General features: G+C 55.7%; 1 protein-coding gene across 1 annotated transcript in view; it reads right to left on the bottom strand.

The window, feature by feature from the left end:
* The window catches only part of UTP11 (UTP11 small subunit processome component), a 261,807-nt gene extending 239,815 nt beyond the window's left edge, over window positions 1-21,992 (bottom strand). Inside the window, exon 1 of the mRNA XM_054802160.1 lies at window positions 21,980-21,992. The gene's annotated coding sequence lies outside the window, so the exon portion shown is untranslated. The remainder of the gene's footprint in view (window positions 1-21,979) is intronic.
* Window positions 21,993-23,267: the final 1,275 nt, after the last annotated feature.

The following is a 23,267-nucleotide window of genomic DNA, read 5'->3' as shown; positions in this document are numbered from 1 at the left end:
GTGGCATTTCACCACGTCAGCGCGCGGCGTGCGCTCGACGTTTTGTTTGGAGAAGCAATTTTACATTTTTATAGGAAAATTACTTCCAATTAACAGAGAAATGATGCCTTGGAAGTCGCAAATAGGCTCTCTGCACGCAGGGATGACGAGCTGTCCAACGGGGACCATAAAGGTCTGCAGCCACGCTCGTGCAACCGCAGGAGAAGCCGGAGCCTTTTGGCCCCCGGGCAGTCAGGGGTCCCCGTGTCCCCCTGTGCCCCCCTTCACTTTCTGCAGTTGCCCCAGGGAACTCTGAGACCCGCCAGGTTCCCAACCAGAAATTGCACCTGCCCGTTGGGGAGGAAAGCGCTTTTGGAAAGAAGGGTCCCTGAGTGCTGCCGCCATCCCCTGGTCGCCCGCGCGGTCGGTGCCCGGCGAGCATCGCCCTCCCCCAGCGCCTGTACCGGAGGCTGCGGAGCTCGCCGGAAAAGTGCCTTAGCAGCAACCTGGTTATTAGCCAGGTACCCAGAACTCCCTGCCCAGCAGATGCAATTACATTTCTGAATAATTATCTCATTACAGCCCTGTGGCTGTGCCTTGCACCTGCGACAACCTCTGCGGGGTGTAGAACGAGGAGCCGGCCATGACCTGCCCAGCGGGGCCGGGCGCTGTTAGGGAGTCCCGGGTGCGTCACTGGGAAGAGCCCCTGGACGCCGCCCCTCCGGCTTTTGGGTTTTCATATGCTGGCAAATGTTGACGTCTGATGAAAAAAAATCCCCCCCCATCTGCAAGCTACCATTGGGAATATTTTAATTTTGACTAGAAATCAAATCAAAATCCACTTAGTTTTTTGATAAAATCCACTTAGGTTTTTTGTCTCTTAGGGACTGGATTTTGCCTCCTCTTTTCCATCCCTCTCACCTCTTCTTTCTGTTTTTTCCCCTCCCTCCTTGCTGTCTCCCTGGATTATGGGGCGGTGGGGGGACGCGAAGCACGCTCCGGCCCAGCGCCCCAGCCGCAGGGTCTGCTGCTACCGCTCGCTTTTTCAAGCCTATTTGATGAACAATAACAACAATCGAGCATATTGGTGCTCGACATGAAAACTTTCTCGTGCAATGTTAACTGAAGAAATGCTGGACCTTCTGCAGGGAAACAGAACGGGGCACCCACCGTAGACTGCCAGCGGTGCCAGGACCGAGCCCCCACGGGAGATGCCATGGGACGGCCGCCACGCCGCGGGGTGAGCCGGGACCCCCGGGGTTCACCCCTGTCCCCAGAGGCTCCCGGAGGAGAACTTCTTCTTGGAGAGCTCTGGTGGGAACATCTGCCCGTGGCTTCTGTGGATGCTCTCGAAGAGGGAGCTGAGCAGACACATGGTAACTGGCAACTGGCCCAATGAGGGAGGAGGGGGAGGAATTAACTCTCATTTAAGTCCACTTTTGTTGTAAATAAACTATAATCACTTCAAACCTTTTGCTTAATCAGAAAAGGATGTTGAACATTAAGCAAACAGTCAGCAGGCTTGTCTTATTGCTGGATTAGAGATATTAAATGCCAGCGATACTTGCTTTTTTTAATCTGTCCTGCAGCTGCATTATTAAAACAAACACATTTGCAGACCTGCAAAAAAAACTAAATGAAAACAAAAGATGAGATTGAAGCTTTCCCAAGGGCAATATCTGAAATCTGGATAATTTTAAAATCTACGTTTAGTCTTCATCTTTTGAACCAAATAATGGAGGGAAATGACACATAATAAAATTAACCACTGGAATTAGCAGCACATTCTCTAACGGAGCCAGGTTAAAATCCAGTAACCTCTCCCCGCAGAGATGGCACATCCAGAGCCCGCGTGCTGCTCCCCATCAGCACGACCCTGCAGTCCTGGTTTTCTGTTGGAGAGAGCAAACAGCCTTTGGTCTTACAAGGATGCAACTTTTTGCAGTAACCGGTGCTTTTCCTTAAAGCTCCAACTTTTGGGCTCCAGGGAATGAGCCCGGAGACTCTCGCAGGAGTTCATGAAACTCTCACCTTTATTTGAGAAATAGAAGGTTTCCAGCTTCCTTGGTGGCAGAGAAAAGTTTGAAAGCGTGATGCCTAAGAGTGCAGCTGGAGTTAGAATCACATCTTCATCATTTTTTCGAGATTTGAGCACTTGTGCTGGCCAGGGAGCAGCAGCTGGTCCCCGAGAGCTTCGAGAAGCCACGGGGAGAGCTGCGGCGTGGTTAGGGAAAAAGTGACCCGGCCGCTGTCTGCCGGGGGGGGGTGAAACTCCGCTCTCCCAGAGCTGCCCCCAGAATAGGTAACAGGGGGTGAGGGGGGACGGGCAGGGGCACTGCTTGGGCACGGGGGAGACGGTGACAGCCAGTGCATCGCAGGGCGGCCGGGGAGCCCCGGCTGGAGAGAGCGGATCCCCAGAGCGCAGCATGACGGGCAGCTCCCGGCCCCCGGGGGGGGCACCCGGACGGGGCATCGCCCTGCGAGAGCGGGGAACGGGGTCCTGCCCTCCGACTGGGGTGTGAGCAGACCCCTCCTCACCCAGCTGGAGTCAAGCAGCCTCTGCCACCCTGCCCAGAGCTCTGGCATCCTTTTGTTCTTCCCTCCAGCCCCAGGCACAATAAAACCAGATTTTAAAGGAATCAGAGGAAAATGACAGCTCCGCGGGGCTGGGCAGGCTGGGACGTGCAGCTGTCTCAGGACAGCAGAGTTACAGCGAGTGTCCATTGCTGACAGGGATGCCAGCCAGCAATTTATTTTCCACATTAATTTTGATTATGAGTTCTTATATGGTTGCAAAGTCCAATTTTCACAAGGGAAATTTCCCCCCTACACACACAGGACAACAAATCAGATTGACCTAAAGTTGTTCTTTCCTAAATTTCTTGTGGAATCTTGGCTGGATACGAGTTGTCTCAAATGCAATTACACTGTCATAAATCATTTTCCACCTCTTTTTTCTGTCTCAACCAACCCGCTCCCCTGTGGTCAGTGGAAATTTCCCCCTTTTATTAGGTTAGACTCGTTGGCACTGAGAAAAACTCTGCGCTCATGGCATCATTGTCTGCGCTGAGCCAAATCCTCAGAGATCTCCCTCCCACTAACACAAAGGCTGGGGCCGGGGCTGGGTAACGCAGCCTGAGGCTGGGTGACGAGCTGCCACCCTTCCATGAGCCCGAGGTCTCCTTGTCTGGATGCAGGAAACACCCACCCGAGCATCATTAGCTCCGAGCACCCACATAAACCTTGGGGAGCTCACGAGCCAGAGCATCATTAGCTCCGCTGGGGCTGGGAGGTACGGGTTAAAGCCCGTGCTTCGAGCCAAATACGTGCTGGAAATGCTTTGCTGCAGTTAGACGTTAGCGAAGGGTTATTATACACATATTTCTCAAGGTTTTGGCCAAAATACACCGTTTTCTAGCACCTGCTCAGCTCCCGAGCCGTTCCCCGCGCTTTCCTCGTATGTGGCCGAGTCCTTCCAGACAAAGGGCTCGGCAATGTGACGAACATCTGCCACATGTGGACACGTCCTCCTGCTATTCAGTGCTTGACTGTGCTCTTTTTTACTGCGCCTTTCATACGAGCTGCATCCCCAAACCACTTCACAGAGCAGACTAATTAAAATCATGGGTACAAAGCCACGCAGGGAGAAAAAAAACCCCTCTTTAAGCCATCCAGAGAGTGGGGGGGGGGGGGCACGTCCAGCCCCCAGGCTCCTCTGCAGGGTGAGTGGCAGATCCCTCCCTGGGCTCGGGCACACCCAGGCCAAGTCTGGGCAGATTTCATTAATTCAGCCCCTTCAAGGGCTGGTAAACAATTTTCAAGGGTCATTAGAAGCATTAACGGTCCTAAAAGCCCCGTGTTCCCAGTAGGACCGGCGCATGGCGGCTGCGGCAAGCCGGGGCGTGCGGCAGAGCAGGACGGGCATGGCGGGGACGGCGGGAGGCTGCGGCAGCCCCCCGGTTTATCCCCGACGAGCCACCCAGCTCCTCCGCGTTTCCGAACACGGGGATGCTGCCTCTGCTGCAGACCGAAGGGGGAAGGACCGAGCGTCCCCAGCCTTGGCAAACCGCTCCGGGTGCCTGCTAGCAGTCTGCGGGGCTTCTCAGGCCGCTGCTCCAATTTTGCAGTGTTGCAGGTAAAGCCTCAAACAGTCGGGTGCATCTTCTGCAGCGACAAGTTTGTTTCTTGACGCTTACTTCTTTGCCCTCCCAGAGACGGGACCGTCTCACTGTATCCTTGTGAGGGCTCTGGTTTCTGTCCGAATGAAGAGTTCATCCTCTTCCCGTTCCCATGACTGCATGTTTTAAATTAAATCGTATATCGGAGACGTTCAGGAAAGCGTGAAGTAATTTTTATTTAGAGGATATAAAATTGGGGGGGGGAAATAAAAATAAGATTATTTGATGAAATTGTGCTGTCCAGTATTAGTAACTGATTAACAGGAAAATACGGAGGAGCCTGCAACCATGAGCCGTGCGAGAGCACTGCCAAGACTGCGAGCCACATGAGTCAATAAGTGGAAAGTCCAGGTAAAGCCCATCCCCGGCTACACATGTGGTAGTGATTTGGGCAGATCCTCTGTCAGAGCGGCTGACATCATGGCGAGAGGTATTTACAGCCGACAAGGAGAGCTCGGCCCGGACCTTGGCCCCCCCTCCCCTTTTTTTTGTTTTATTCTGAGCTGTTATTATAAAGTATTATTTATGAAGTGGTGAGAGCATGAGCAGCACAGCCCTGCCAAACTTAAAGCACTTTTCATTTAACAGAATGAAAATTATTTTAACATGAGTATCTGAAGCAAAGCTCCACGGATTCTGGACAGCTTTATAGAGGCAGGCTATAAATTCTGAGCTCACAAACGTATTTTCTTCACCAATAGGCTTCTCTTCACCTCTGAAAGTTTATTTTCAATAAACACAAGCTAACTCCCCAACAGTTTCCAGAGGAGGATGTTAGCAGCTATTACTGTATCTAATCAACTGCGATCCGCGAATCGTTCCAGCAGGACGCTCGGAGACACGTTTTCCTGCCGTCCCCGCGCTATTGCACAAGGCTCACCTCCCGCTGCCAAGGTCAGGGGGAGCGTCACGATGGGCTCATCCACGACAGACCTGATCCGAGGCCACCGCCGGCAGCAGGACTCGTTCTGTCGACATCCCTGGGCTTTCCGTTAAGCTGCAACAGGACAAATATCTCCTTGGTGCACCCACTGAACTCCTCTGACAGAGGTCAAGCTCTGAGTCCGTGGGAACGGGCCGGCTGGGGCTGCGAGTGGAGCCCGCGCCCACCCCAAGCTCCAGCAGCGCCAGCTGCACCCCGGAGATTCGCTCGGAGGAAGGGGAGAGGCACCCCGCTCCCCTCCCCACACCACCACTGTCCCTTCACCCGCGTGTGCTCGGCCTTCGGCAGCAGCGGGCTGCTCGTCCCCGGGAGCGGGAGCACCCTCTGCAGAGAGCGACCGCTCGTCCCTCGGGCCGTTCGGCGAGCGTGCCCTGCCAGGAGCCTTCTCCTCGTCCGCACGTTCCTGCCTCTGCTCACATGGGTGCAAACTGCATCTGAGCAGGGCTCACACCAGAGGCGTCCGGCTCATCTGGCCGGGAAGGCGTTTTCCTCTTTTCTCCCGCTCTTTATCCCTGCGATCGCCGGGGACGAGCGGCGTGAGGGAGCAGCCCTGGCACGGGTGACGTGCCACGTGCTGCCGGGGGAGCGGGGCGATGCTCCAGGCTGAGCGGGGCCAGGAGGCAGAGACACAAACCAAGGGGTGCCGTGCAAAACCTGGGCACTGTAGACGGAAAACCGCCAGAGCCCCCTCTGCTCCCCTCCTGCCACCCGCTGCAGCGCCGTCCTTGCCAGCACCCAAAGGCAATGGAAACGCAGGATGGTTTTCAAACGTGCAATTGGGCGTTTTCCGCTCGCAAAAGCCGGCGATCAGTCGCGGACTGGTGGGGCTGCGGGGTCCTGGCCCACGCTCGGTCCTTTTTGCACAGAGGTGGAGACCCAGCTCCCAGGTGATCTCCGTTTCTGACACGCGGAGCCGACCTGCTGGCACTGGGATGTTTTGCTTTGCTTCCTTGTCCGGGCCAAAGGCAGCCAGCAGGGTATTTGTATTTCTTTCTCACATAGCTTAGAATGCCAATTGCTGTCATATTATTTTTGTTTGGGATTTCATGTCAGTTCAGTATGCTACTGAAATGTATCCTCCCCACAGACGAAGGCTGTTGGGAAACCACAAGCTTCGTGAAATTCAGAATTGGTAAGCAACAAAATTATGAAACCACAGGAAATGAAATGAGCAATTCCTGCAATTCTTGCTTTTCCCCTCAACTCCTCCATTGCTCTTAGAAAAATGTGCATTAAATGGGGTGTTAGCAAATGCTTCCTGTCCTCCAGTAAATTCCCGGCTTTCTGAGCATGGAGTGGGCGCTGAGAAGGACGGAGGGGAAAAGCCGTAGCGGGTAACGCTGACTCATACCAACAGACACCACAAAGCAGGGAGTGAAAAAATACATCGGGGCGGTGGGAAAAGGATGACAGGGGACCCCTGCGATGACAACAGGCAGTGACATCTGTGACCCGCCAGCGTGCACGATGTGCACTGAGGGCAGCTCGGCGGCTTGGGGAGCGGCGGCTGGCTCTTTGCTCTGCTGCGTGTTCTACGGGTTGGTAGCTCGTCTTGCTGTTTGCACCACTGCAGCGGGACGGCTCAGCGCTGCTGCTCCGCCTGTTAGCTCCCTCTCGCACCGGGATGCGGACTGCACAGCACGCGTGTGCCTGGCAGCGGGCAAGTCCCTCAACCCCTGGGGCAGGTGGGGTGTTGGTTCTTCCCAACCTCGTGGGGAGAACACGACCGATTTTGAGAACCTTAACTGCTGCGATGTGACCCAGAACAGGCGCAGCGTGGCTCACAGCACATCTCTTCGCTGAGTCGAGCCTTGTCCCGTGATGTGGAGCCCTGGAGTCCTTCCTCCTCTCTCAACTTCTTGTTGCAAGTGCAATTACAGACTAAGCGGCAAACCGGCTGATGCTATTCTGACTACAGTTGCATTTCTCTACTGCAATTTGGTTCGCATTTCGCTGTTCACATGTTTATGGGGTGATGATGTTGGGGCAACGGCCCCTGTGGGTAAGTGAGAGACAGCAGCATTTTTTTTTCCCGTTTGAAGAACGCACAAGTTGCGCGAATAGCCAGAAGCTGGAAGCGGCGGTACGATTAAATCCAGGACTCCGTGGTGCTCCGAGGCGTGATTCACGCTGCTTCACACAAATAGCGACCACGGCAGCCTCTGACCTTTTCTTCGCATCAGCAAGGTGCGGCTCTAGCCTGGCTTTGGAAAGGCAGCCCAAGTCCTTGCAAGCGAGCAAATCAGCAGGGTGCTGCTCGCAGTCCTTCTTGTATCTTGCTTTTGGCAAGGGAGAGGGTGACGGTGGGGCGGGTGGACTGCAGGCACCCGCGTGTCTTCTCTGGACGCAGGGGTTTGCAGAGGGGCCCAGAGGTTCCCAATATTCAAGCTGCAGCGTGTGATTCGGTGATTTCTTCCTTCCAGGGCAGGCTTACTGCATTTCTTGTGAACAATTTCAGCCGTAGCGTAGGCGTCAAAGCGGCTGTTTGCACAACGCGGAGGACGAGGCAGGGTCTCCGTTGGGTACGTGCTGCAGCGCACACCCCTCACGCCGGGGCCGTTAGCCCAGAGCAGCGTCTGTGGAGAGGGAGGAAGAGCACGGCTTTGGTCAACACCGTCTCTGCGGGATGAAATGGGAATGACGGTAAGCCAGATTCCTGCAGATTCCCCCAAATGCTTTATCAAAGGGGCCAGCGAGGAGCAGCTACCTTGAGGAACGTGCTTTGCCATGCGAGAGGTGGTCACAGCTCGCAGAGAGAGAACGGCGGCTCCCGAGCGCTCGGCAGCGCGTCGGGGAGAGCAGCTGCCTCTGCGCATCGTGCGTTGCTGGCTCCGGCAGGATGTCCTGGTGTCTCAGATGAGCTGCGAGTCTCCAGGATTTCCCCAAGAAATGTCAAGGGACAGTGCAGAAAATGATGCTTTTCAATAACAAGGAAATACTCCCTGAATGAAACCAGATCTGTTTATTTTGAGTTCACTGTTGCAAATCATTGCAAAGAGAACCCAGTCCTACAGAATGGATCCAATGTGGATGTGAACCACATGAGGTGCAGGTTTGATCCAGCACAGAAACATTTTGAATTTGCTTTTTTTAATCTAATTTCTTATTGAAACAATGTGGTTTGCATGAAGGTTTTGATGTTTTGTTTTAAAACCACACATCTAATTTTAAATGTTTAAGGCTTATAAATAATACAGTAATTTCGATGCAGCCAAAGAAGATCTCATGCGAGAAACAGATAAATCAGTAAATCAGTACCTCATTTACATGTTTAACATGCGCCACATTTCATTCCCTATCCTTCTTGGATGTGACTCAAAGGGACTCTCCAAAGAATTTGCCCCCACATCCTTGCTCCATCCTGAGACAGAAACAAATTCCAGTTTGGAAAAAACCAGCTTTTATCACAGATGTCAGCAATTAAATTGTCCATTAAATAAAACATTCACTCACCTTATTTTTTCCTTTTTCTCATTTCCTAACATGAGAAATATTTCTCTCCATAGCCGCATTCCACCAGGAAGGCTTCCCGGCACATCCCTGGGCAGCGCTGGGCGGCTCCCGTGGGACGTGAGCTCTCGCGGGGGGGAGCACGGAGCTGCTTGGTGGAGTTCCCGTGGGATCAATCCGGGGTGCCAGCTGCGGCGACAGCACGACCAGCACCCCTGCGCTGCAGGAGGGAAGCCCCCCACGACGGGTGTTGAGACACCGGCGGGGCCACCCGGGCTGCTGGGGCTGACCGAAGCCAGGATGCGACCCTGCGCCGCGCTGTCTCTGCAGGCGCAACGCGCGCGCGCCAAAGCAGCGGTGCAAGGGGAAAGCGGGCGCTGTGGGACCCTTAGTGCCCCTCGGGGGACCTGCCCTGCCAGGGACTTTCTCCTCCCGAGCTGGGGAGCCGTGGACAAAGGGCAGGGCACGAGCACAAGCTTTAGGGAATTAGGGCACGAGCTTTAGTGTACCCACACGTACCTCTGCTCTCCAGCAAGGACACCCGGAGCAGCGCTGCCGCAGAACTGCTCGTTTTCACCTTCTTTTGCACCTGTCATCAGCCACCCGCTACTCAAGTAGTAATTCCTTTCCTCCTTGCTCCCTCCTCGGAGAGCTGCTGTCTCCTGCAGGACCGTGCATCTCAGGCAGTTAATTCAGCCACTCCAGCCGTGAAAATGAAACGTGCCCAATTATTGTCTCTCCTCCTATGGTGTCAGAGTGAAGTCTCATTAGCACTTGCGTACAACCGAGAATGCACTAATGGGGGTGTTAGATGTGTTAATGGAAAACATTTTCCTTTATCCTTTGGCAAACCCAGCTGTTTCCACCAAGGAAGAGTGGAATTTGATCTGGAAGAGTCGGCATGGCCAGGCTTTGAGGGTGGGAAGTGTTAAAAAGAACAGAGCACCAAGAAGCGCACTAATCGCAGGCTCATCCAGCACCCCCGGTGTCTGTCCCCCCGCTCTCCTGATTAGTGCTATCGGATTTTTGCAAGGTGTAAGGACCCAAATTTTGAGCCATATTCTTGGCTGATATGAGTCAACGTGTAGCTTGGCCTTATGCGAACAGCACCTTTAGGTCCAGCTGAAGGGCTGGCTAATCTGAGAAGTGCCCAGTACTTGGGAAAAGTTATTATGATTGCAAATGACATGTTGTTTTCAGTTTTTCACTGCAAAGTGGATGAGAAGAATGTGAAAAGCAAAACCTGAGTGTCTTTACATCCTGCTGAATAACTACTGTCCCATTTTCTTGACATTTTTATATGAAAATAATACCGCTCTGAAAGCTGGATTCAAATGTGATGCCAGCTCAGCCAGCAGTGCTGCCCCCTGCTCTTAGTGCGCGCGCTATGGAAAGCAGAGGTTTCCCACAAATGGAAATTCCAGATTGTAGGACACAACCGTGCCAGCTCCGGCTCTGGCCCCGGCGGCTGCGCAGAGTGGGAACCCGAGTACGAGAGGAGACTTAGCACATGCAGGCAGCGGGGGAAAGAAATCCTCTGGCAGAGGGAGAAAAACTGCAGAGGGGCAAGTGATAGGAGGAACAAATAAATCTCTTTATCTTAATATGACAGCTCAAAATTTTTTCATGTCAGATAAATGAGAGAGCTATGAGGCAGGCAAAAAGAGGTGCAGAACATTTCCCAGGGTCCAGGAGAGACGGCTGAATATTCAGCTGCGTGCTTGAATTTTAAGAAACTAAGTCACAAACAGTTGCAGGTCATTTCAAGCTCAAAGCATGCCTCTCCTTGTGCCTTCTCCCCGTGCTGGCATCCCGGTAATTCCGGACTCCCAGCCCTACGCTGACAGCAGAGCTGTCCCTGCCCGACTGTGCCGCACGGCCCCCGCCGGTTGTGTTTAAGGCTAAAAGCTCCTCCAGAGAATGTAAAGCCAATGCAAACAGATTACGATTAATCCCGTCTGGAGCTGCCATGCAATTGTTTCCTGGCAGTGCTCTGCTTGCTCGGGAGCAGGACGGAGCTGTGCGGGGCTGGGACTCGCATTAGCAGGGAGCGAGTCTGCAAACTCCACGTGGGGAGTGAGGCAGGGAAAATATCTTGGTGTTGCAAAAGGGTTTGATGAAAGCCAGGAGAATTAGCACTAGACCTCGGGCAGAGCTGTGAGAGCCTCGGGGGTGCATGTCCTGCTCCTCAAGCTTGGTGAAAGTGTCTGAGCCTGTTTCTGGATATCTATTTCCAAAGTTCTGGTAGATCTTTGTAGTTCATTAAAATTACAAAACTACATTTTGTTAAATCTCATCATCTTTTTTTACCAAGTACTGCTAATCTAAATTCCAGGAAAAAAAACCAACCCAGTTTGCACAGGGGCGTCCTGATTGCTACATCCCTGCACGCTGAAAGGGGCAGCATGAGGAAAGCGTGGCAGGATCTCCTGGGGCTGGTGGGACCTCCCAGGGCTGGTGGGATCTCCTGGGGCTGGCGGGACCTCCCGGGGCTGGCGGGACCTCCTGGGGCTGGTGGGACCTCCCAGGGCTGGTGGGATCTCCTGGGGCTGGCGGGACCTCCCGGGGCTGGCGGGACCTCCTGGGGCTGGTGGGACCTCCCAGGGCTGGTGGGATCTCCTGGGGCTGGTGGGACCTCCCGGGGCTGGTGGGACCTCCCGGGGCTGGTGGGACCTCCTGGGGCTGGTGGGACCTCCCGGGGCTGGTGGGACATCGCTGCCTGCCAGAGCCCAGCACGGGGACGGCCGCAGCCCCGGGGACGTCCCTGCGCAAGGGGCAGCCGTGGGGTCGCAAAGGCAGCTCGTGGCGAGGCTGCTGCACACACCACCCATGCCGGCCACTGCGGCCCGGGGAGCCCGGGCTGCCCATGCCGAGACGGCGTGCCTGCGGGAGAGCTCCTCCTGCCCGCCCTGCTCCCGGCATGCCTCCGCCAGGCCTGTTTGAAAGGTTAAAAGCATTCTTGATCTGGCCCCAGTGCAGGTCTGTGTTAGCAATAAATGAAAAAGGAGAGAAGAAAGAAGTATCATTCGACTTTTATTAAAGTTTCAGGAGGGATACAGGCCAATATAACTCTCCTTTTTATTAATAAAAGTGTTGTTAAACATTGCATTCCCCCATCCCTCTCCACATTTCGCTGTAAGGTGCCTGGCAGTGGATGGGCAGAGGAGCGCGCGGGTCCCTTAGGGAGCCGGGGGAGGGTGTTGGCCCAGGATGCCCTGTACCCACCGAGGGCTGCCGCCCCATCGGCACGGCACGGGGAGCATCGGTGGAGCGGGGAATGATGGCAGCGCGATGCCCCTGCGCTCTGATTTCACAGGGATGCTGTAGCCCTAACCAAGAAGATACTGTTTGTTTAGTTTGGCAAGGAAATCCACTTTTCTTTCACTGTGTTTATTGACATATGAATCAGAGCTGGCACCGAGAGCAAGGACTCAACAGTTGTGTACAAGCAAGAGAGCGTGTGTCAGGCAGCGCAGTGAAAGCTGCAGTAATGAGACTATTAATCATGTCACTCCCAGCCAGGGAAACCCCACAGTCCCCGGTGCGTGGGACACTCGCGCTGCTCTGCGAGAGGGAGCCCCATCACGTGGCTGCCGCGCTGCTGCCTGTGCTGCCTGCGCTGCCTGCGCTGCCTGCCTCCAGGCTAGGAATCAGTTCAGGATGTATAGTTGTGCGTTTGTGCCACCGTTCCCTGCTGCTGCCCAGCCACAGCCATGGGGGTCCCGCCGGAGACCCCGGCCCGGCAGCAAGAGCTGCCCCAGACCCCAGGACATGTGGGTGACCGGTGCGGACCATCCTCCTGCACTCGTCTGACCTTTTCCAAAAGCTGAGATGACGCCTGACCTCCCAGGTGAGAACGGGGCAAAGCCCTCGCCCCGTGAAGCCCTGATGGATGGTGTCTGTACCCACCCATCCTTGGGCCGCTCAGGAGGGGGGGCCAGTAGCCCAGCTCGGCTCCCTGGCACAGCGCTGGCACGTCCTCGCACCGGGCTGCAGCCGAAGAGCCGCGTCCCTGCCGTCCCCGAGTGCTGGCAGTGCCGCAAGCCCCCAGCCAGCGCCAGCCTGGCGAGAGGCCGGTTTGGTTTTGTCTCTTCCTGCAGCTGGTTCCAGATGAAGCTCCAAAAAGGAGCGTTTGTGGAGCTGCTGGAGACAGAGGGGAAGCCAGCAGCCAGGGCACGAGGGGCTGGGATGGAGCTGGGCACCAGCAAAGCTCATGGTGCCGCGGCAGCCCGTGGCACAGGGCAGCCCGTGGCACCGTCGCAGCGCCCGAGCAGGCAGATGGACGGGGTCATTCCTGCTGGCGGCAGTGCCCAGGGCAGGATCTCGGTGCTCCCGCTGCCTTTCCGTCCCCAGCCCCATCTCACCGCGCAGGGTCACCTCCCGGCACCCAGCCTGCCCGGGTCCGCATCCCCCCCGCGCCTCAGCTCTGCCCGTGCCGGCGACTCCTTTCTGCTTCCACGTGCCCCTGGCACAAATGCGCCCCTCGCCTCCGCCCCCCTGCTCTGTCTTCCCAGAATTAGCTGGACAGCTAGTTAAAAAAAACCCAGGATTTTTTTGTTCGGGATTAATAGACATTTTTAGTCATTATTTTTCATAATTTGAGAGGATTTCTTTTGTTTGATCCTGGGATATAAAATCTTCCCCTTCAGGAAAATTCCCACTCAAAGTACTAACCTAAATAAGAAGTTTTCTTGTAAAATTTCAGAAGAAGCATTCTTTTGAAAATAATGGCATTTCAGGGAGAGTTTGCAACGAGAGTTTTACTTTGAGTGCAAAACTCAGCTTGACCTTAATTATGGAGCTGTCCCTGCTGCTTCATTAAACAGATAAATAATAATAAAAAGCAGATTTGCTTAATGTCACTGTGGAGTTAGTGGGCCAAGTTCAGCTTGGCTTGTTAAGTGGTAGATCAATGTCTGTGCTAACACTCAAAGCATGACGAATAACGACAGCCGCTGCCTGTGGTGGACACGACACCGTCGGAGCATCCTTCCCCCGCGAGGTCTCCGACCCGACCCGTGCAGGAGCCCGTCGCTCCCTGCATGCTGCGGCGTTGCTGGCGTCTGTGTCTGAAGGAAGCAGGTACACGTCACGTTGCGTTTCTGCGAGGGGATCTGTGAGCAGCCAAACCAGGCAACGTGCGATGTATGAGAGCTGAGCTTGCCTGTACGCAAAAAAAGCCCATTTGTGTTTATCGTGTGCCAGCAGCAAGGGTAACCCCCTCCTCCGTGCTGTGGCTGCTCTGGTGCCGCTTGGTATCAATAAACTACTGGAGGAGGTTGGTGAAATCAGGAAAACACTGGATTAGGAGCGCTGCGCTGGGTCACCCATTAACGGTCCCTTGGCAAACGGAGCAGTCATCACAGCATGTATTTCATTTCTGAAAGTAGAGCCTCAGGACGGCTGCTAGCAATTCAGCGGGGGTGAATGAAGTGAGATCTTTCTCTGCTCAACTGAAATCACACAAGGAGAGCGCTGTGCCTGCAGCCCTGGCCGGGAACGGGGCTCAGCCCTGCCGCAGCGGCCGATCGCCTCACACAACCCCGGCTCGCCCAGCGCAGGGCCCGGCCCGGCTGCGGCGGCTGCGGCACCCGGTGCGCATCTCCCCCATCGCTGCTGGGGTGTTGCATCCTAGGGATGAGGGTACGGACCAGGGTGGGATGCTCTGGAGGAGAGGGAGGATGGTCCGAGGTCATGAAACCGCGGTCTGAGGGAAAGCATGGGCAGGACTGGATCTGTTTAGTCTGGGGGTGCAAGGACCAAGGGAGATGGATGTGATCGTAGTGCTCAAATCCAGCACCTCTGGGAACAGGCTGGGTGTCTGCGGGTCCCACCAGCAAACCCCCCCCTCCCCGTCAGGGGGCTGCAGGGACAGTGATAAATTCGTTATTTCTTCCAGGCAATCAGGGCGCTGGGCTGCTCTGCAACAGAGGGTTCAGTCCACACAAAAATTTTGCATTTTCCCAGCCTGTACCATGTGAGAAGTCCCACAGAGCTTTAAAAAAAGCCTACAGGTTTAAATGCATTGCTGGATCCGGCCCAGGGAGATGAAAAACCAAGACCCCTCAGTCGGTGTTGGGGGGCCAGGCTCTGCGCGGGGCCGTCGGTGCCTCTCCGCAGGGCCACGGAGCAGGGCTGGTGCACGGCAGCCAGGGACACTCCCGGTGCGCTGGGATGGGGCCCGCAGACCCCCCCTGTCCCCAGGTCCCCGGACAGGGGCCAGGCCAGCACAGGCGCTGCTGACCCCCAGTTTCCCTGCCTGCTTTCCCGTGGGTCCCGGGGCTCACCCGCCCCCAGCTCTCCGGCACGGACGTTTCTGTGCGGATGCATCGGGAGTCACCAAGGTTCCTACCAACAGCAAGACGCTGCCTCGCAAATGCTCCCGGCCGGGCCAGCTCGGCGCGGGTTGTCCCACTGCACGGGTGTGCGGGTCGCCGGCTGGATGCGGGGGACGGGGTCTGCAGCCCCACGCCAGCCCGGCATCCGCTCTCCCACACCCGGGAATCAGCTCCAGAGAAACAAATGCCCTCGCTACTGCTCGTCTTCTAGATATTCTGATTAGAACAATGGGGCTGATTAATGCAAACCAGATATGAAAGTCAGAAAGAGAAGGGGAGGGGAGGATGAAAACTGTGTGCCCCCCCTGCACCGCCCGGGAAGTCGGGGAGTCGCAGAGCCACGTCCTCCTCCCGCTGAGCGTTCCTGCGCCGGTGCTGGGTGCGGCACACGGTGAGGGCAACGCCGGCGCCGGGGCAGCCATGAACACGGAGCGTGCACCCGGGCCCCCGGCTGGCAGGGACATCACCGCGTGTTTGGTTTTACTACAGCAAGTATTTCCCCCGGGGTCTGCGCGCTAAGGGAGCGCGGGGTACGGCCGCAATGCGGCGAAAAGCTCAGAGTGAAGAAGATGGGTGATACGGGGAGAAACACCCGTCCCTGATCTCATTCATTTGGAGTCAGTGCAAGATCTCTCCAATCTTAGCATATAAATTAACTGATAAATTAAACATTAATTTTAAGTTGACAACATCCCTTTAAATAAACAACAACATCGGTATCTCGCTAGCAATCAGCTCCTGATCAATTATCTATGTTTTCACAAACGTGCTGCTATCGTATAGTGCCTGCAGTTCCTTCATATATTGCAGCATCCTGAATCAAAGAAATCTTTCACACGAACATCACGATCTGAAAACAATAGAACTGAACACCACTTCTTCAACTTAAATTGCTAACAGACCACAAAATTAAATAGATTTTTTCCATCTGAGAACTTTCCGCAGCAAAGTTGATCATGAAGGACCCAATAATATCTGAATGATTGCGCAGGAAGTGGATCTTACAAATCATTGCAGCTTTTGCTCAGACATCGGGGAGCTACGGCGAACGAAACCCCCGGAGCCGTGGCGCGTCCGACACTCTGACGTCTGCGCGTCGCGCACGGCGCTGTCACCTTACGGAGGTGGCGTTTTGAAACGCTGCTGGGGGAGGGCTGGGACAGCCTCACCCCACCTCGGGGGGCTGCCAGTGCTGGGGCTGCGTTACCTCGGGTCACGTTTGACCTGCTCGAAGACCCTGCTCCAAGACGGTTAATTATCCCCCAGCCGCTGCTCCCGCGCGTGCAGGACGGACAAACAGCCCGAAGGTGCCCGGGCCGTGCCGCAGCACGGAGCAGGCTGGCAGGCGAAATGCCTTCGGTCCCGCCGCGTGCCCGTGAGTCCCGGGGGAGACTCGTCGCGGCGGTGGCAGCTACTGCCTGCTCTGCACCCCCGCCTGCGCTCCCAAGGACGCGGGGGCTTCTCGGTCATCTTCGGGTTCAAAATCTCAAAATTGGAAAAAAAGTTGAGCTAAAATTTAGCTTTCTCCTCTGCGATGCTTCCTTGGCAAAAACCCAAGCTATGTGACAGCTGCTCCTCCAGACACCAAAAATGTTCATTCATCATAGAAAATAAAAATCCTTGTTGCTTTTCAGCTGAGAACCCATGTAATCACCATGTAACTAAATTAGAAATGGGTGACTTTGCTTAGTTTCAGTTTCACATCATCCAAACAAGACCTGTTTGATTGACTCATCTGGGAACTGTACTTTATTACATCTTCAAAAGTTCAATAATGTGCAGAAAAAAGATATCTTTTATGATATCTAGCTAGTGCCTGCCATGCCTAGAACTGATTTTACCACAATAACTTTTATATTCTGAATTTCTGACATCAAAATGAGGCCCTTTGAACTCAGACTTTGCTATTTTTTCTCATTGCTGGGATTATTTTTCTGCTGTTTAACTGGAGGTGCAATGTCCAGGACCCATGGCTGCAATACCAAGGACACCAGGGTGCGATGCCCAGGACTGGGGTGCAACGCCAGGCACCCAGGGTGTGATGCCCAGCACCTGGGGTGGGATGCCCAGGACTGGGGTGGGATGCCCAGCACCCAGGGTGTGATGCCCAGCACCCAGTGGTGTGATGCCCAGCACCCAGGGGTGGGATGCCTGGGACTGGGGTGTGATGCCCAGCACCCAGGGTGTGATGCCCAGCACCCAGTGGTGTGATGCCCAGCACGTGGGGGTGCAATGCCCAGGACTGGGGTGTGATGCCCAGCACGTGGGGGGTGTGATGCCGTGGCCCCGCTGCTGCCGCCGGGCTGAGCCGATTGACACCAGCTGCGGAGGCTCTGGCTCCGCGTGTCCATGGTGGCTCCGCGCCCCGCGGGGAGCTTTGCGCAAGGCGATCTGCTGTGAGGATTTGCACATAAGTCACAGGGTTTAACCGAAATCCAATTTGCCGGAGAGGAGTGTTGGTTTAGATTATGGAAGAACAATTCACTTGCGGGTGTGCTGGGAGGGGAGTGGGCGCGGGGCGGGGGCCGGGGGGGCCTTTCCCTGCCCACCACCAGGTTCGGTGGAGTTCACTGAGCCTGAATGAAAACAAATGTAAAACTGATAGGTACATTTGTAACCCATTACCAGGCCAGCTTTATGAAACCCTAAACTCGCTGGCGAGGGGAGGGAGGTGGCGGCTTCCAAAATATTTTTTCTTAAATGAGAAAGTTGCTTCAGATCGCGCCGGTTCTCATGCGGGCGCTTGGACGAGGCCGAGCCCCCGCGCCTGAACCCAGGCGGCCGCCGGAAAACAAACCCTGGCTGCACCTTGATCCAATTAGTGCCACCGCAGAGGCCTCGCTCCCCTCCGCAGGGCTGCAGCCACATCCCGCTGGGCAGGGGCAGGATGGGGGTGCAGGGTGCTGCGTGCAGGGTGCTGGGTGCAGGGTGCAGGGTGCAGGGTGCAGTGTGTGGTATGCTGGGTGCAGGGTGCTGGGTGCAGGGTGTTGTATGCTGGGTGCAGGGTGCTGGGTGCAGGGTGCTGGGTGCAAGGTGTTGTATGCTGGGTGCAGGGTGTTGTATGCTGGGTGCAGGGTGCTGGGTGCAAGGTGTTGTATGCTGGGTGCAGGGTGTTGTATGCTGGGTGCAGGGTGCTGGGTGTGGTATGCTGGGTGCAGGGTGCTGGGTGCAGGGTGCTGGGTGCTGGGTGCAAGGTGTTGTATGCTGGGTGCAAGGTGTTGTATGCTGGGTGCAGGGTGCTGGGTGCAGGGTGCTGGGTGCAGGGTGCAGGGTGCTGGGTGCAGGGTGCTGGGTGTGGTATGCTGGGTGCAGGGTGCAGGGTGCTGGGTGCAGGGTGCAGGGTGCTGGGTGCTGGGTGCAGGGTGCTGGGTGTGGTATGCTGGGTGCAGGGTGCTGGGTGCAGGGTGCAGGGTGCAGGGTGCAGGGTGCAGGGTGCTGGGTGTGGTATGCTGGGTGCTGGGTGCAGGGTCACTGCCCAGCCTCTGCTGATGGAGCACCCAGGTACTTTGCAGATGCCGGCGGGAGCAGGGGCTGCCCCCCCACCTACCAAGAGGAGCTGCGAGATGCTTTCGACGCCCAACGCAGCAGAGGTGGAGCTCACAGAGGGCTGGGGAACGGCGATCACGTCTCTAAGACGAGCACGTGAGTGGGTATTTTCAGCGTATTTGTGCAGCTTGGCGAAATATGGGTGGGTATTTTTCTTTCAAAAGGACAGCAAAAACGGCATCCCTCACGTGAAGCCCGCTCTCTGCCAAATTTCAATCCTCTGGTTCAGGGCATGAAAGTATGAGGGGTTCTCAAAGAAGAGGTTTGCTGGAATATTTTTTTTAGACATCATAAAAATTTTTCCCTTAGTCTCATTCTCAGATGCAACCGAACCATTTCAGGTGAAACTTTCCAGAAAACAAAACAAAATGCAATGAAATAAAATGCATCCTGAGGAAGGCACGCAGTTGAGAAAATGTCAACCCTGTTGACTTGTGTTTTGCAGATTTAATAGCAACTGCATGTAGGCGCTCATAATACGAGGCAGCCTTAGCAATGGCTTATCTGCAGCAGGCTTTCTATTACAAGGGCCAGGGAGGGATTTTTGAATTTTTTAGTTGTAGAAATAGAATTTTAAAAAAAAAAAAAAAAGAATACAGAATAGAAGAAAAATTTAGAAATAAATTTAGTTTTCAGTCAGCACCACAACGGACTCTGCATTGTCACTGCCCTGTCCCCAGCGTCTCCTGGCGCAGGAGAAGGTGCCGGTTTGCATCAGCTGGACGGGAGGGACATGCAGCTCGTTAAATGAAAACTGCCAGACGAGGCAGCTGGGGAGCTGGCAGGTCGTTAGCGGCGCTGCTGCTGGGTCACTCCACGGACGTTTGGGAACGGAGCCCCAGCAACGTGTGGCTCGGCACAAAGGGGCCGCAGAGCCGAGCCCGGGGTGTGAGAACAAGACGGCATCTGCCCCGGGGCCAGCCCCCCGCCTTGGGGGGGGCTCAGGGGGCTCGGGTGCTGCGAGGGGTGCGTGGGACCCCCCCCGAGCTGCTGGTCACTTCTCCCGAGCTCCAGGGATTTGTGCTGCCGGGCCGTGGCGGTGCAGCACGGAGGGGATGCGGGGAGCGAGGCCAGAGGCAGCGCCTGCAGGTGCAGGTCCAGGTCTGCCGTCCCCATCCCCCAGCGGGGACGGGCTCTCTGATCCCCCCCGTCAGCTAAAGCCACTCCATTAACACGGGTGGGGATTAGCAAACAGGCCCCGGGGAAGTTTTAGCCAGGCAGGTTGGACACATGCTTCCATTTGAGAAGGGGCACCATCACTTTATGGCGTGGAAGCGAAGTGCGAGCATAAGTATCCCATTAGAGACATCTGTGCGATAGCCCGAGCGCTCCCCAGCCCTCGCCACGCCGGCCGCCTCGCTGAGCGTTTGAAAATGGAGACATCAAAGGTGTCTGCTTTATTTATGAGTCATGTTCTAGTGACTCATTCTGGTCAAAGCACGTGTTGGGGGATGTTTTAGCCGTTCTGATAATGTATTTGTATGAGACCGGTACCCAGCTGTTACGTAACACCGCGCATTCCCCGCTCTCACGGGACGGGGACGGTGTCACCGCAGGGATGCCGCAGCCCGCCGCGCTCTCCAGGGCAGGAGGGTCCCTGGCAGGAGGCGGGGGTACGCCCGTCCCCGGGGTGCGCCCGTGCCAGTGCGTGTCCCCAGCAAGTCCCGCGGGACCGTTGCCACCCCTTCCCGGCAGGGCGGTGGCACGGCGGCAGCCAGGGCTGCAGGGCTTGGGGGCACTGGCAGCTCCATCCGGACCAGGGGGGGTCACTGGCCGCAGCCAGCCCGGAGCGGGCAGCCTGAGCCAAACAGACCGAACCGGAGTCAGTCTCTGTTCTGTTTTCATCTATTCACATCAATTTACAGCCCTCGCCAGTGCAGAATCCGAAATCCTTCACGCCTGTCAGGTTGTGATACTTGTCCCTCAGCGAGGACGCCAGTGCGGAGCCCTGAGCTGCTGCAGAACGGGAACGGGAGCGAATTTCCACCCAAGCAGCAGACCTGCCGCAAGGCTGCAACTCGCTTTGCTTGCTGAGCGCCAGCACGTGTTCTGCTATCGGGTTCCCAAGTGTAAATGACGCTACCTGCCAGCGCAGGAGCTTCTTACGGATGTACTCACGCTTGAAAATTTGACCCTCAAATCCTGTGCAACGTGCACGAATTTTGAAGGGAAGAAATATTGGGTTTTATTTCTTAAAGGAAAATAAATGTGATTTCAGAATAAATCAATAGAACATGACTTTGCTCAATGGAATAAGCCAAGTGGAGACATGGAAAAATAAACTCTTTCTGACAACTCCTGCTGAAAGATTCTCATCTATCCAGGTCATGGGATCAACAGCAAGAATGGCAGCCACTTGAACTCTGGCAGGCAGCCCTCCGTGGCTTTGACAGATGTTCCTGGCACTAAAGCACAAGGATGCTTTGCCGATTGCTTCTGGTCCAGACAAGGCTGGCTGCTGGGCGGCCACAGAGCCCCCCTGTGCCGCGCTGGGATGGCGCAGTCCCGGGAACGCTGCTGGCTTTCGGCAGGCAATGCGCTCCCAGAGAGCCCGGTGCTGGGCATCGCCTGGGGGGGAAATGCTGCAGCCCCCCCTGCCCCCCGCATCCCGTCCCATGGGGTGGCAGCTGTGGCAGCGCTGGTGGCTCAGGGGTTAAGGCGGGCGGTGGGGGCAGCGGGCGAAGAGCTCAGGCTTCACCAGCAGCCTCTGCAGATGTGGAAGCATCGCAAAGGGCTCTGGAGGCACCGGGGGCAGGGGGGTGTGTGTGGGGGGGTGTGGGTGTGGGGGGGGGTGTGTGTGTGTGTCTGCACCCACCTCCCTTTGCGCTGTCCGTGGATGCGGATCCCCATGTCCCGGCAGACGAGAGCCGCTCGGTTCCTGCCCGCGCAGCCAGGGCAGACCCTGGGTGCACCTCGGGGCTCTGCGCTGCCGGGGCCGGCCCGGCTTCCCCGTCCTCCCCGTGCCTACGGGAGAGGATGGTACGGAGCCAAGGAAGAGCGATCTGGGAAGGCTGGCGGGACAAACTCCCGCTGCGAGCTCAAAAGGTGGCACCTGGAGTCCCAGCAAAGTCACTAAAATGGGGAGAAATTCTCATTTAATTTAGTTCATTTGTTGTAATGATTCTTCACCGTGGGCCATATTAAACACTTCAGTGATTTTTGCCTCTAAAACCCTCTTGCAGGGATCGTGATGAAAGGTATATTTATTGTACTTCAGCTTGGAAAGTTGTTTCAGATGTTTCCAATTCATCAACCAGTTCAGACATCTGTTCCTGGTTGGGGCAGAGAAGCTTAACTTGCACACACACACAAAAAGCGCTCATTTTGGAGATTTTTATGATGAGCTTTCTAATCCTAACAAGTTGTCAAATAGTGCTAATAGCCAGGTCACCCGCAGCCCCCGGCATCCCCGGACTGCCCGGTAGGACCCGCTGTGGCCACTCGGCTCTGGGGGCCCGGTGATGGCCCCCCCCCCACCCCCCCACCCCCCGTGGGGGGCTGCACCCCGGGGCTGCGCACCCGCCGAGGCTGGAGGGGAGAGACCCCCGGTGCCGCCGCGTGAGGGGCTGGTCTGGCGAGCATCTCTTGGGATCGCAAAATCTGGCTTTAAGTCCAAACAAAACTAAAATATTTAGAAATTCTCCACTACAGAAAATAAAAACTCAAAGCAAATTTCGAGGGAGGGGGACTGAAATGTGTCACTGAGGCAGAAATCAATCGCTTTGTTTTGGTTACAACTTTTCAATAAATATAATCTATTTCACTCTACCAAAAAAGGCAGTGAGGTCATTCCAAATAAAAAATCAAAATGATTCATTCAGAAAATGTCAAAACAGGATGTTTTGATAGTGTCAGCAGTCTATTTCCAGATTTCTTTCGAAAGATATTTTGGTTAAATTGACCAGGTTGCAGGAGGTGCTGTGATTTTAGAAGAACCAACATGCTCTGCCAGGACACGGGCAGACTCATCTCCCTCTCCTATCGCTGCCGTAAAGTTTTCTTCAAGCACTCGTTAATACCAGCTGCTAAGAGGACTGCGACTGCAACGAATCCCAGCAGCTCACATCCCGAAAGCCGAGTCATGAGGCCAAGCTGAAGGCATTCACTCTTCATGCTTTGCAGAAATAAACCCCCAAATCCAAGCAAGACGCACACGCACCCCCAAACCCCAGCAGCTCCGGGGCAGTCAAGGCTCCTGCTTCACCCCCCATTATCCCCCGCCCCGGGCTGCATCGTGCCCAGCAGCAGCGCTGGAACCCGCTGTGCCGGGGGGGGGGGGCGAGGAGAGCCCCCAGCCCCAGCCAGGGTGCTGCTGAGCGGCAGCGGGGACACCCCGGGAGGTGGTTAAGAGCCCTTGGCAGGGCGCGGAGGCTCGGTCCTCGCCACCGATGCCGTTTGGCTGCGGAGACGCTCGCCGAGCAGATCTGCCCGGGAGGGATGAGGGATGAGCTGAGGGCTTGTTTCCAGCACGCAGTAAAAGCTGTGTCCTGTTGGTACAAGGCCAATTAGTGCGGGAACAACTGAAAATGATGAACTGCGGGAATTTTGTCCTGATGGTGCGGAGAAAGCTTCTCATGCTCCAGCCAAAGAGAAGGAGAGATGCTCTGAAGGTACCCGAGGATGGATCCATCGCCTGCAACCCTGCAGCCAGTTGCCCCCAGATGCCGCTCACACGGGAAGGCTGGGCCAGGGTGAGCAGGGTGGATGTGACCCTGGCCCCAGGCTCTCCCTGTCTCTCTTCAGTCCTTCCCCTCGGCATTTAATGAAGTCCTGGCATTTCTCGGCATTTAATGTGGTCCTGGCTGTCCAGGAAGGACGGAGCCCTGGCAGGGC

Source organism: Grus americana, chromosome 23 (genome assembly GCF_028858705.1).
Source record: "Grus americana isolate bGruAme1 chromosome 23, bGruAme1.mat, whole genome shotgun sequence".
NCBI lineage: Eukaryota > Metazoa > Chordata > Aves > Gruiformes > Gruidae > Grus > Grus americana.
Note: the sequence above shows the minus strand (reverse complement) of the source record. Positions and strands in the feature narration are given on the sequence as shown.